General features: G+C 49.6%; 1 protein-coding gene across 2 annotated transcripts in view; it reads left to right on the plus strand.

The window, feature by feature from the left end:
- RABGEF1 (RAB guanine nucleotide exchange factor 1) overlaps window positions 1-14,275 on the plus strand; it is a 415,118-nt gene that overhangs the window by 78,065 nt on the left and 322,778 nt on the right. The gene's annotated exons all lie outside the window — the stretch shown is intronic.

The following is a 14,275-nucleotide window of genomic DNA, read 5'->3' on the forward strand; positions in this document are numbered from 1 at the left end:
ACAGTCGTCCATTTCTTATTTGTCTTACAATGATTACAACCTAAGTACCCCCGAGCTGCGTTGTGTAATATGCAGGGTCTATGGCCTGACTGAAGCCAAATGGGCAATGTTGACATTTTAGTGGGAAAATGTGACATTTGAGTCTCCCACATAAACGTATACATATTTTACTAGAGTTATGCAAATTTCAGTGCCATTTGCTACCCAAAATGCAAAAGGATTTTATTGAATATTCTTAAAAACATGCCACAAAGTTGGATGCAAAGTACAGAGAGTTTTTAGAAACTGCTTATGGGCGTTTAAAGCTAGAGCACAGATAGTCTTTAAAAAAAAGACAACATTCTTTTATAAATTGCTGTGCATTGTTTAATACAAAAGGCAAGAATGTCTGTGAAAGTGCACAATTCTGTGCAAGGGCACATCAAATTATATTGAAAGAGTCCGGAACCCATGAAAGCTATACAGAGAATCCTTTAAAACCCAATGCCCAGAATAACGCAGAAGAGTTTGTTATACTGGCGAAACTATATTTGAAGTAATAGCTTATGTGAATTACCAGGACGGTTTAACCCACACGGAGTTATCTAAAATAAAAAAATACTCACGTAGTCTTAAACTGACAATTTGAGAACATTTATAATTTTTTTTTTATTTAGACAGAATTCCTAAAATAATCACATCTTCCCAATGTATGCCCAGGAGTGATAATTTTTGGGTATAGGAATGTCCTATTACTTACCGGTAATCTTCATTACTCCGGGTCCCGTAGTCCTCGACACCTTCATACTTAACAAGTGGAGATGACCATCTCCAGACAGAAAAAACAAGAGGAATGTTGGGACACTAATACTGCCCCTCCCCCGGGAGTACATAAGCAGTACTTACCCAGCAGACCTCCTGTACTAACTAGCCCAGACAGGAAGGCCGCCGTCCGGGAGGGAGGGAGGGAGGGGCGTATGAAGGTGTCGAGGACTACGGGACCCGGAATAATGAAGATTACCGGTAAGTAATAGGACATTACCCCCAGGTCCCTCCGTCCTCGACACCTTCATACTTAACAAGTGGAGAATACCAAAGCAGAAACCCGGCCTTCCGCACGCACAAGCACACCCAGGAAACCACAACAAAAGCAGCCACCCAAGGGAGCACCGAGAAGGAGGAAAGGAAGACCTCAGGAAACATCTGGCCCGCAACCCAGAACAGGACAGCAGGGACAAGGGCCGGAGAGAAAGAAAAACCCAGGGCTCCAAACAAAGGAGGCCGCCAACCCGAGCAACCGGCAACCGGGACCCGGACCAGAACAACAAGACCAGCCAAAACAACCCACCGGAGAAGACCGCCCAGGCCAAAACCAGCAGGAAGGCACACAGGGCCAGGCAGACCCACCAGGAAGACGAGACAACCCGGAAGAAAGCCAAAGAAGAAAAGGCCAACAGAGCGAAGACGCAAGCACCCAGCCCAAAAAAGGAAGGAGAAGCACAGGCCAGAAACACGGCCAAACTCCCAAAAGGAAAGGACTCGAGCCCAAGAGACCCGAGGAGGAAACCCCGCCGAGGAGGCCCAGGAAGCAACAAGCACCCAGGAGCCGAACAGGACCGAGAACCCGACCCAAAAGACAGGGACGGGGAAGAACCCCAGAACCCAGCCGAAAGCCCACCAAACAAGGAGAGGCCAACAAGACCGGAAACCAGCAATAAAGAAAACTCAACCAGGTTGGGAACAGAGAAAGCGACCATAAGCCCAGAAAACCCCAACCCCAAAGGGAAGGAACACAAGGCAGGAGGGGAGCACAGAGCAAACGGGAAACCCCAGCAGCCGCCCAACGTGGCACAGAGGTCAGCACAAAGAAGGCGCCCTAAAGACACAGGACCGCCCAGTAACCCCACACCCAGGCCAGGCAAGCAGCAAGGGCAGGAGCAGCGGGAAAAAGAAAGCCCAGGGAGCACAGCACCCAGACCGCAACCACAAGGCCCCAACCCAGCAATGCTGGAGAGGAGCCAAGCAAACCGCAAAAAAAGAGGCCAACAAACCCCAACAGAACCGGGAAGCCAGGACCAGAGCCAAGCAACCCGACAACGCAGGAGGAACAGCAGGCCCAAGCAAACCCCAGAAGAAGAGCAGAGGACCAAGCAGCATGAAACCACAGACAACCCGCAGCCAGGAGGGAGGGACTCGCAGAGGCACGAGCACCACAGAACAGCACCCCAACCACAGATGGAGGGGCAACCAAACAGACCCACACCGGGAACAAAGCCCGGGAAAGCAAGCAAGGGAGGAAGGAGCGAGCCAGGACCACAGAACCAGGAAGAACCCGGAAAAGGCCGGCAACAACCCCCATAGCAGGCCAAAAAGGGCCAGCACAGCCCGAAAACCCAGAAGGCACAGCCCGAAGCCACACACAGCCAGCAAGAAGCCGGCAGAACCATAGCCACAGAACCCCACACAGGCCCACAACACTGGGAAAACAAGCCCGGGAAGAGAACCAACAGCAGGAGAAGGCCCAGAAGGAACCACCAGGAAGCGGCCCCAACTCAGAACACCCCGCCAGGGCCCAAAGGGACACCAGCAGGGAAGCAGAGCCCAAAAAGGAGCCCAACAAGCAGGAGCGGCACGCCCCAGCCAAAACCACAGCCAGGCCCCCACCAAGGGAACCAGACGAGACCAGAACAACCCAGGGAGCAAACACCCCCAACAGGAGACGGACCCGGAAGCCAACAGCCCCCAGCAGCCCCAGAAGGCCAGGCAGGGACCAAGCCGGCCCGACCAAGCACAACACAGAGCAGACAGCGGAGCACGGGGACAGCACACCAACCCGGAGAACAGGAGGCATGACCGGAACCGGCAGCAGCCCGGAGGCCCCAGTCAGGAACAAACCAGACAGGCACCCCGGCAGAAACAGGAGGGGCAGACAGCCAAAAGCCAGCCCAGGGGAGCCAGCGGAAAAGCAGCCAGGCCAAGCACACAGAAAAGCCCCGGACAACACCAGAAGCCCCAAGCGGGAGCAAGGGAAGCCCACACCAACAGGAAGACCCAGGCAGGCACCACAAACAGGCACCAAGCAGGGAACAGACGAGAACAGGAGCCGACAGGGCCAAAGCAGAACCGCCGAGCCCAAGGCAGCACAAGCCACCCAAGCACAGGCAGAGAGGGCAGACCACCCCAAAGAGCCCCCGGCAAGACACAGGCAAGCACCCATGAGCGGAACCAGGCACAGCCCAAGGGACTGGAGGAACAGGACCAGGAACCAGGAGCCCCACAGGCGACCAACCACACAGAAGCCAGGAAGCGAAGCACCAGGACACCCAAGCGGAGCAGAGGACACAACAGCCAGCCCGCAGCAGAGGCAAGGCCACGAAGGGAAAACAGCACGGCAGGCCAACCGGAACCAGGGGAGCCCACAGGACCCCACCCCGCATCGGCCCGAGGAGCAGGAACACCGACCCACCACCAGGCGGGGTAGGCATCCCGAAGCAGAGGGGGAAACAGAACGCACCCCCCACAGGCCGTCGCCAAAGAAGAGAGGAACGCCATGCAGCAGAGAGCAAGGAGCAAGCAAGCACGCAGAAAAACCCCAACACAGGGAACCCTAGGAGCAAGCAAAGGCAGAGCCAGCGGAAATAAAAAGAAACCAGCCACCACAGAGGCGACCGGAACCCACGCCAACCCGAGTCAAGCCACAAACAGAAAGTGAACGCCCACAGAGCCGCCAAGAGCACAGGCACATCCAGAAGAAGAGTACCAAAAGGAGCAGACCCTGGAACGCCCACCATACGAAAACAGCAAGACCCGGGGCGGGCCAGCAGCAAGGCCGTAGACCAGGAACAAGCCACACAGGAGGCAAGCAGCGTGGACTCCAGAGACAGCAGCAGGACATCCCAAAAAGTAACACGTGACGAATCACAGCGAAGAACGCAAGCCCCCAACAAACCCCGGCACCCACAGGAGGCACCGACCCAGGTACAAGACACGCCAGAAGTCACACCCGTCAGTACCCCAGGACCGGCACCAGCAGGCGAACAGAGGACCCACCAACACCGGACATCAGGATAGCAGCGGCCGGACTCGAACCCACGGGCAGGAGCGCCAGCGACACCAGAGGCACAAGAAGAACCACGGAGCCCAAAAAAACAGAAGGCATACCAGGGACGCAAATCCACGAACAACCTCCCCCCCCCTCTCCGGCTGAGCACAGAAAGCCCAGGGACAAGCAGAGGCACCGCGCCCAGGACACCCAAGGCAAAGGAGAGTCACAGGGGCAGCAAAGGCACCAGGCGCGACACATGAGGACACAGGAACATGCGAAGGCCATGGGAACAGCAAGTGACCCGCCCAGAAGCACAGGACGCAGCGTGTCACCGCCGAGACCCGAACCCGGCACACAAGACAGGAGGGGGACTGCACCAGCCGAGAGACGAACACATCACCCCACAGCAGATGACACAGGCGGGCCAGCAAAGGGAGAACCAACACACAGCAAGAATGGCGCCAACACCCCTCAAAGCATCGGACCAGAGGCAGGGAACAGAACCAAAAAGAACGACCCACACACAGAGCTCACAGGGTCGGAAAAAAACACAGCCCGGACAACTGTCATAAACCCTCCAAAGGAGACAACAGGAATGTGAACAGGAAACGCCCCAGCGCAGCCAGCGGCACAGCGTGGGGAGCTCACACAGCAGAACTAAGCAGCGGCTGAGCGTGAGTCCCTGAACCCCCTAGTAGTTCACCCTCCGGGGCAGGAAGAGAAGCGCTGCGAGCAGAGAGCCATAGAAGCTAGGCCAGGTGCGCGCAGCCAATAAAGCAAAGGCTTTCCGTACAGAGCAGAACCACAAGCAAAATAGAAACAAGAGTTCTGTACTCGGTGAACTGTCAACACTGAAACCGAAATGATTCAGTGCAGGAGCTGCCGTGAATGCGTTGCTGGCAATACAGGACGAAACACAGAAAAGCACAGCTTCCCTCAGCACTGAAATATAATTCCACGTCGAAACGGGGAGAAACAAAAACATACTGCATGAAAGTCACACGCACAAGCATTTCCAAATGTAACTTCAGGGCCCCTGAAACAGGAAGAAAACGGTCACGAGCGCCAGGCAGAAGAAAAAAGGGATCCTGAAATCGGGACTCACCAGGAGTGGGGGCCAACCCCAGGAACAAGGCCCCCACAGCACCGCCGAGCAGAAGACCATCAGGAGCCCATCCAGCAAGGCACGGCACCCCGGGCAGGCTCGGGAAGCCGAGCCCGCGACCCGGAAGCAACCGGGAACTCCAGCACCAGCGACAAAGGGCCGGCAGGCGTAGTCAGCACACAGCAAAGCCGGGAACTCTCCAATCCAAACACCGGCTCCAGAGAAAGACTGACTCCAAGGAAGCCCGGCAGGCCAGGGAACCCCATGCCCACACAGCCAGGCAGCAGGGCGTGGGGAGAAGAGAAGCACCGCCACTCAAGCCCAGCAGGAGCAGCACCAGCACACCATCAACTCTGTCGACAGACAGAAAAAAGAACAGGAGGTCTTCTGGGTAAGTACTGCTTATGTACTCCCGGGGGGAGGGGCAGTATTAGTGTCCCAGCATTCCTCTTGTTTTTTTCTGTCGGGAGATGGTCATCTCCACTTGTTAAGTATGAAGGTGTCGAGGACGGAGGGACCTGGGGGTAATGAAAATGTTCACATGACGAAATGTCATACTGCAGCTCAATCGCATTTGCTAAAGTTTTTTGTTTCCGAGAATATAATTTACCCTCTGGGGAAATCTCCTCCCTTCTCCCCAGTCCCACCATAAAGGCAGATTTATCTCTTCCTTTGAAAGAAGTAAATCTTTAAACGTTTTTCAGGGTTGTAAACTGCCAGCAAAAGGTTAATTCACAACCGCGAACTCTCAAGTTTTTGGGCGGGCACTGCCTTTCCCTGTTATTCCTACCCTCGAACACCCAGAATCCTGCAGCAATGCCAAGACTTAATTACTGACGCATTTTCTGTGTGAAGAAATCCATTTACGAGTGCTAATTCATCTTCTCTGAGTCCCTACAGTGGATTTGCACCCGTAAATTATAAGCAGCCCATCCAATCAAAAGTTAGGTTGGCAAATACCTTCAGGGTCAATTTGGGACAGAAAATAGCCCGCCTACCCACATAACAGCAGCCCTCATTATCGCACTAGATAACTAAAACCGTCGCCCACATTTGCAAATTGAGGCAGTTTTGATCTCGTATTATATACACGCTGTAGGGGTATGTTGCAAGGGGTGGAAGACTGCATGCATTTGTGCTTGCTATGGGCAGCTTTTGTAGTAATATCAGGAAAATCATCAGTAAAAACCGTCGGAACAGACAGAAAACAGACCCCGACTCTCACCTGTAAGACCAGCCATTCCGGTACTGCCAGGTGCTGTAGAGCCCAGTCCGACACTGAAGGGCCCAACCAGCAAGATGCAGGTGTGGAGATGAGACTGATCACTGACAACACAGGAGCACAGCCGGGTGGACCCCTCTGACTGCAAAGGTGAGGCAGAACTAGGCAATGGTCTGAACACCTGCACACGTTCAAAACACATTTAAACACTGGCTACTTAAAATCTAAGAGTTTCCTCAGCTCCGGCAACCACCATGGGCAGAGTCTCTCATGTAAAGTATTCTTCCCGTCCCAGAGTGCTCACAATCAAATAAAAGTCAGAAGTCGGCTCAGTAGAGGACCTGAGGCAAACACAATTTCAGAGGAGAGCTAAATGTGTCCAGTGAGGAGCCTGGAAGTGTTGAGGGTTCCAGGAAGGGAAAAAGAGTTTAACAGGATGGAGTTTCAGATCATCACAGAGGAATGTGTCTCAAAAAAACCCAGTTCAGAAAGTCATCATTACTTGTTCCATGAAGCGTCACAGATGCCAAAGGATTCAGGAGTGAATAAACGCTGTCAGAGTTACCACATGGAATATTGAGGAAATTGACAAAAGATGGCTTGATATGTGCTCCAGGACATAGGAGAAGGCCAGCAGCAAGAGACATCTGGCACTGGAGTGAGGCCACCTATAAAGCCACCACCCACACTACTGGAAGAGGCCCTTCAACCAATCCTTGCACCTAGGCAGCCTGTGGAGTGAGTGACATTGACACATCTGTAGCATCACCAGCCGGTGGGTCTCCGTGCCCTGAGCCCCTATTATAGCAGAGCGTATTTCACTACTCATGCACGTGCCTGGGGTTGTCTTGCATTGCAAAATACCACCAAACATGTGCAAAGTGCCACAACAGTTCACGCCACCATTCTGTAAGGATACACTGCCGGAGTTGTAACAATGATCATGAACTTTTGTATCAGGATAAAGCCCTACATCCTTGCATCCGATGGGGTTATTGCAACCCAGTAACTCCCAGGCCCCACATCACTCCTATCTGACGTGCAATAAACAGTCACATTTCATGCCACTATGCATGTTCGAGGCATATGAGCTGCAGCTCGTACACTATGCATTAGATCGCCACCTGGGGTTGGGCTCGGATGATTGCAGGTTGTTGTCTTCTTGGAGAAGTCTTTGTAGTCACGATATAGGTGACTCCTCCCTTGGACAATACTGCGCTTGGGCATCGTCTCCATCCTTAGATTGTATTTTTCCGCCACTGGGTTCGGATGAAAGTTTCTCTGCTCCAGCTAGAAAAACTTTTTCTGCAACTTCGAAGCGCAAAAAATTCCGATAACTAATATCGACATCGAATACAACTTTCGACGCCATCGACTTGATTCCGGTTCATCGACGCGGGCCGCTGGGCCTATTGACGCCGTGCGGCCTACACCACATGGAAAGAACTCCGTTCAAGAAATACCCGGTATGCCGAGCAAAATTTCCACATAGCGATCACCGCGGGGTTTGCAACCTCTGTCTATCGCCGGATAACAACGAGTCGACCTGCACAGCTTTTGCATCCTTCCGATCGAAAAAGACCATCCGGGATCGGAGGGCCCGTCGACACGAAATGAGGAGATCAGTCCCAGCACCGGAGGATATCTTCGACGACGAGGTTCCGCTCATTCCGGAAGAGGATTCGCCTGATCTCCAGATCATATCAGAGGCAGAGGACTCGGACGACTCGATTCCATCACGTCAACCTGTGAGTACTTCTGCCCCTGCACCACATGCACTGCCCAAGCCAAAGGCGAAGGTCAGCAGTCCGCCCTAGGGGCCCAGTCGAGAGTAAGTATTTCCTCCTAAAGCCCAGCCTTCGAGCTTGGCTCTGAGGATAACTACCCCTTCAGGTGCTTCGGCACCAAGCAAGTCACACGTGCCGATTCCACCACTTCCATCGGCACCGAGGCCAAAAGACCCTTCAGCACCGAAAGCGAAAGACCTTTTGGCACCGAAAGTAAACGATCCTTCGACGCCGAAGCCTAAAGAGGTACAGGCACTGAAAGAAGCTCCGGCTCCGAAGCCGCCCACTTCCGAACCTAAGGAGGGAAAGCCAGCGCCCGACGCCACGAAGCCGATGAAGCCAGCTTCCACTCCAAAGACTCCCACTCCGGTGCCAACACCCACAAAGCCTGATTCCGAGGTTCCCAAGTCCTTGGACACTCCTACTAAGCGGAAAACAACACCTTCGGCACTGAAAACTTTGCCACAGGACGCTGTAATACCTCCCAAGGCAAAACGCTAAAAACAACCTCTGTCTAAACCGAAAAAGTTGACGCCGAAAAAGGTTGTAGAGGAAGATGAACTGTTTAGACCAGATCCTAAACAAAAGATCTATATAATTGCATATTTTATCACCTGTGTTGTGTTTTATATGTGTGGTTTTTCCCTGCCATTGATTGCCTTCATTTAGTGTGTTGAATTGTGGGATTTGCAGTCCAACCTCTGTAGTTTGTCCCTCTCATTCCTTGGTGACAAATCTGTTTTCCCTCCAAATTTGTCCTTTGCTCTGTGCTTAGGCCTGTGTGCTCAAGCGGTGCACCCCCAGCCTCCATTTTGTGTTCACAAGGCAGTGAGGCCAGCCCTCCTGCCTCCCCCCCCCCTCCCCCCCCCCCCCAGCAACAGGGATTTTCTACATCAGAGGGTGCTTCTGTGAGCTGTTGAAACTGTATTTACTGGGGCCTGTGCACTTCGTTTTTTGGCCAGCAGGGGGAGTAAAGCTTTATTCAAACAGTATTGTTAGATATCGAGTTAGTGAAGCCTTTACCTGCTGAAGTCCAAAGTTGTGGATTGAGCCTGTCTGTCTCCTAGGAAATTCTGAACAGGAGCAAGCAGCTTCCAACTCCCTGGCCAGCAAACCTTGTCTGAGGTTGCTGGGACCTTATATGGTGTGCTAGTGGTTGGCACACGTGTTTACTGATTGGTGGTTGTATCTGGTGTTTCTATTGGGTTAGGGTTAATGTCCTCATTGGTTGGGTATTTGAGGATTCTGATTGGTTTCTCGGTCTGTGATTCAATCATTGCAGGGTTGGGACTAGGGCTAGGGTTAGGATTTCTATTGGAAGAAGGAACTAGGGCTTCCTATGTTATTGGTTGTTGGGAGTAGGGTGAGACTAGGGCTAGGGTTAGAGCTTTAATTGGAAGTAGTGTTTAGGGTCTCTGGTGTGATTGGTTGTTTGACCAGTTGTCGGACTAAGAGTAGTGTAAGGCTTTCTATTGGAAGAAGGGACTAGGGCTACCTGTACCATTGGCTGCTTTGACTTGGGTTGGGACTACTGGTAGGGCTGTGGCCTTTATTGGACGTAGAGATCAGGGTTTTTGAACTGATTAGGTGCTTGGACTAGGGCTAAGATTGGCTACAAGGTCCTGGTCTCCTATTGGTTGTAGATGCTAGGGCTAGTGTTGTGATTGGATAGTGTTAGGGTTCCCATTGGCCGAAGGGGTCACCTGATTACTAGGGCTACAAAAAAGGCCAGGCTTAGGGCGTTTCAGCCCGGGTGTCGAGGCTAAGGGCAAAGAGGGCAAGGGCAGTTGCCTGTTTGAGCCTGTTTGAGCCTGTTTGAGCCTGTTTGAGCCTGGTCGGGACTAGGGCCAGAAATGCTGCCCTTTTTCTCATTTAACAATACCCAGCCCACACCATCAACAACCACAAACAGAGCAATACACTCACACCAAATATACACCACGCACAACACTATGCACAGATTGATGTACCAGCCTGCACTACAAACCCAACCAAACCACATCTACACACCCTACTATCCCAACTACCACACATATCCACCATTACCCACAAACAGTACACAACTCTATCCTCTACCACTAACCAATACACTCATCACTAACACAACGCCAATCAACACCATAAATAACTACATCCCACTCAGACACACTCTCCCAGCTATAATTACACCTAACAGTCCACTTTTTATCACTAACAAATATATAATGATTCTTCCATCAGTTGTCCAACAAACACCCTCCTCTCCTTTCTACCATAATAATACTAACACACAACACACACACTGCACACCACCACACTTGGTTACTCTTGAAACAAACCAGTCTAAGATAAACACTCTCACCTCTACTTCATTCCCTCCTACACACAACATACACTTTACAAATAAACACATCACCATCCCCTCTACGTCACACCCTCCTCTCACAAACAATACTACACAACCAAATCAGGTGCATGAAACATAGACATCAGCACCCCTTTTCACCACACCTCAAAAGCAAAACATATCACACACACCAGCACAACAAGATCTTCAGAGCGCAACACCTCATAATACTTACCATCACAAAATACATACATATACCCACCTTTCAAAGCACACAAAGGAACAAACTCCAATGCCAAGCTTTCACTCTTCCACCACACCTAACACAGATACAGAAATGCAGCACCTCTCTTCTAACCGCCTCTCATCCATTGGACAATTTAAAACATTACGACATGACCCACATGCTGCACCACCTCCCCTGACTCATACACCTTCCGCCTTCAACATACGCAAAAAATATAAGCAACATGCCACACCTCACAACTTTGCTTCCCCAAGTCTACCGCACAACAATGTTACACCACAAAAGCAACAGAGCACTCCAACTCATTCTCAAACACCATCTCCAACACATACACATGCAGACCCATCAAAATGCCTTCTTAGCATACTGGATGAGGAACACGATACAGAACAGCTACACGATTGCTATCCTAATACAGCTAATACCAGCACTAAAAACACACCTGCTAAACACCCACACAATACTAATCACTCTTCTACAAAACAAAGTCCCACTATCACCAAAGGCCACTATCTACACTGTCTACTAATAAATGCTCGATCCCTCTCTAAAAACAAGCATCACATCTACGACCTTCTCACCGATGCAAAACCAGACATACTATTCATAACCGAATCATGGTTGGGAGAGGATATGGCTCCAGTCCTGCATGAAGCCATTCCTCTAGGCTATCAAATAATCACCCAAAATCGTATAGCCAAAAAAGGAGGTGGTCTAGCTGTTGTATTCAGGCAAACAATACATATCACTAAAGTTGACAACATCTCCATAAAGAATTGTGAGGCTCTTCTAACAAGATGCAATCCTACACCGTCTTCCACCTGTAATTTCCTGCTCCTTTACAGACCTCCACCTAGCAAGGCAACATTCCCAGACGCACTTCTAGACACAGTTTCAAATCTGATAACAATACACTCCAACCTGTGCATTCTGGGTGACCTTAACATTTGGTTTGATAAAACCAATATGACCCATCCAAAAACAATAATCACTGGCCTAGGCGCATTGAACCTGCATCAGATTGTCCCCAATCCGACACACATCGCTGGACATATCCTAGATGTCATTTTTGCTAATACTGAACTAGTTACCTTTCAAACGATAACTCCAGTCACATGGTCAGACCACCACTTGCTTGCTTTCCAATGCACTAGCCTATTTCTCAGCCTATACCTCACTCATATCTTCTACCCCAACCTTCTGACTCCTCTCAAACTTCTTTCTACTACTCCTTCTAATGCAACACCCTATCTCTCATCCTATAGATCTATCAACATATCATCTACATCCACTCTCTCATTTAGCCCAAACCCCACACCACTACTATGATCGCCAAAATAACCTTTTCTAGACTCTCTCCTGCTCTACACCTCCTTGCATCATCTGACACCTCTTTTTACAAACTCTCCCCTCTGATCCCTTCCCTCCAAAACTCCTTTTTACTCATCCAAAAGCTTCTTCCTACTGCTAGACTTTAAAAAAAAAAAAAAAAAATCCTTCACTCTTTTATCCCTCCACTATTCTTTTTCAATAAAAATTAACAGACTAACATGTTTCACTTCTCAAATTCCATATTCCATATTCAACTATACTAATATACTGCCCAAATAACTGAATAACATATCTACTACTCAATTTACTTCATATTTATACTATACTAATTTTCAACACTAACCCTTTATGGGTTCCGGAGTGGCGTGCTACTCGCCAGAAAAAGCGCTTCAACGCCCATCAGGGGTAACAAGTGCTATATGAATGCAAATCTTTCTTCACCTTTTATCCATCCGCTATCCTTCTCACTCCAAGTAACAGACTAATAACCACCACTGAAATTACCTCATATTTCACCATATTAATTCACCACTAATCCTCTATTGGCTCCCTGAATAGCATGCGTCAACAAGCGAGCGATAAATAAATACAAACCTTTGTCCTACTCTATCCTTCTGCTATCATTCCAAATCCAAATAACTGATTAACCTATCCACCACTTAAAATGTACTTGCATGTTTCACTATACTAATTCAACACTAATTTCTCTGTGGGTCCCGGAGTAGCGTGCTACCCGCCAAAAAAGCGCTTTGACGCCTCGTCAGGGGTAGTAAGCGCTATATAAATGCAATTACAATACAATACAATACAATAAACCCAAAGACTGGACATGTAGGTGCTATACCTTAAAAAAAGAGACCAGCAGAAACACCACCTCCATATGTGGTTCCTGCCAAGAAGCTGCTGCAGATCTGCCTGCTTCACATCGCGTTCGCATCCTCCCTTGCCCAACTGCCACCATACACAAATTGAGAGGCTGTCTGACGCTAGCCTAGACCTTCCCAGTCAGTACAGTTTGCAGGTGTTGTCTCAACTTGTAGCCGAGCTGCCAAAACCACAACCTGCAGCGCTTTCTCGAAGCGGAAAGCACTTTGTCTGGCCACATCTGAGCTTCGTCAGTGTTCGTCCTTTAAATAACCCGCCTAATGTCAGCATAGGCTTTGTTATGGGAGGAGAAAAAAAGACTCTCCCAGTTAAACGCGCTGCATGTGTCAGGCTTCAGGTCCAGGACTCTTCAGGATTACACCAATGATGTTATGGGTTCCATCTCATGACGCCCCCGGAGTCTGAAGTGATATACACATACTACCAGGATAGTCACATGAGGGAATAATAAGAAGATAGAGGGATAGAAAGCCAGGAAGGAAAGGAAGGGAACAGCGGGGAGGGAGATCTGGAACGACAAGTAACAGATGTTCAAATACAATGCTATTTCAGTAATACATAGAACAACATCAAATCTCAGTTCCCTTGTGTTAGAGATAGCTTCAACCCCCTGCCTACCTGTAAAGCAAAATACGAGGGACTATATTTAGGAGAGTTCACGGGATGGAACCTGGACTTTGGATAACTGAAATCGAGAAAACAAGCCTTACAACATAGGTCAGAAAATGTGGGACTAAGCATAGATCTATATGTGTATCAACTGGAGAACACACCTGAAAACATGTTTCTTTTGCTTAACCAAACCCACTGACAGCACTTCCCAGGTAATTCTCTCCTAAAACAAACAGGAACACAAAATAGCAATCAATGGTAGGTTCGATAGTTAATACGACTTAACCTGGAACCTTGCTGGTGATGTTACGGGATATTGGTTACCGTTGTAACCAAGACACAAGGTGCTGCATACGAATGTCCATGCACAGAACCCAACACAGAATACCACAACAAACAGTTCAAAGTCTGTACTCAATGCATTGGGTATTTCTTCACTGACTCCAACAAGCGAAGTACTGAGGAAAAGAAATCTCTTGCTCTTACGTCAGAGCCCTACCAAAGAATCTTTCTGCTTGCAACACGAAACAAAGTTTACAGACCACGCGACTCTTAGCCTCAGAGCCCACAGTCTTTTAAGAAGTTCGAATAGTTAAAGAGTTCCAAATACGATACCCTGTGCATTGGATAATACACAGCTCGAGACAAAGATACTTTAGATAGAACAGTTCATAAACAAGTCATCAGAACCAATTGAACCACCGCAAGGAGAAAATTCACGGCTGGAATTAAATC

The sequence above is a fragment of the Lissotriton vulgaris genome, chromosome 2_1 (assembly GCF_964263255.1).
Source record: "Lissotriton vulgaris chromosome 2_1, aLisVul1.2, whole genome shotgun sequence".
NCBI lineage: Eukaryota > Metazoa > Chordata > Amphibia > Caudata > Salamandridae > Lissotriton > Lissotriton vulgaris.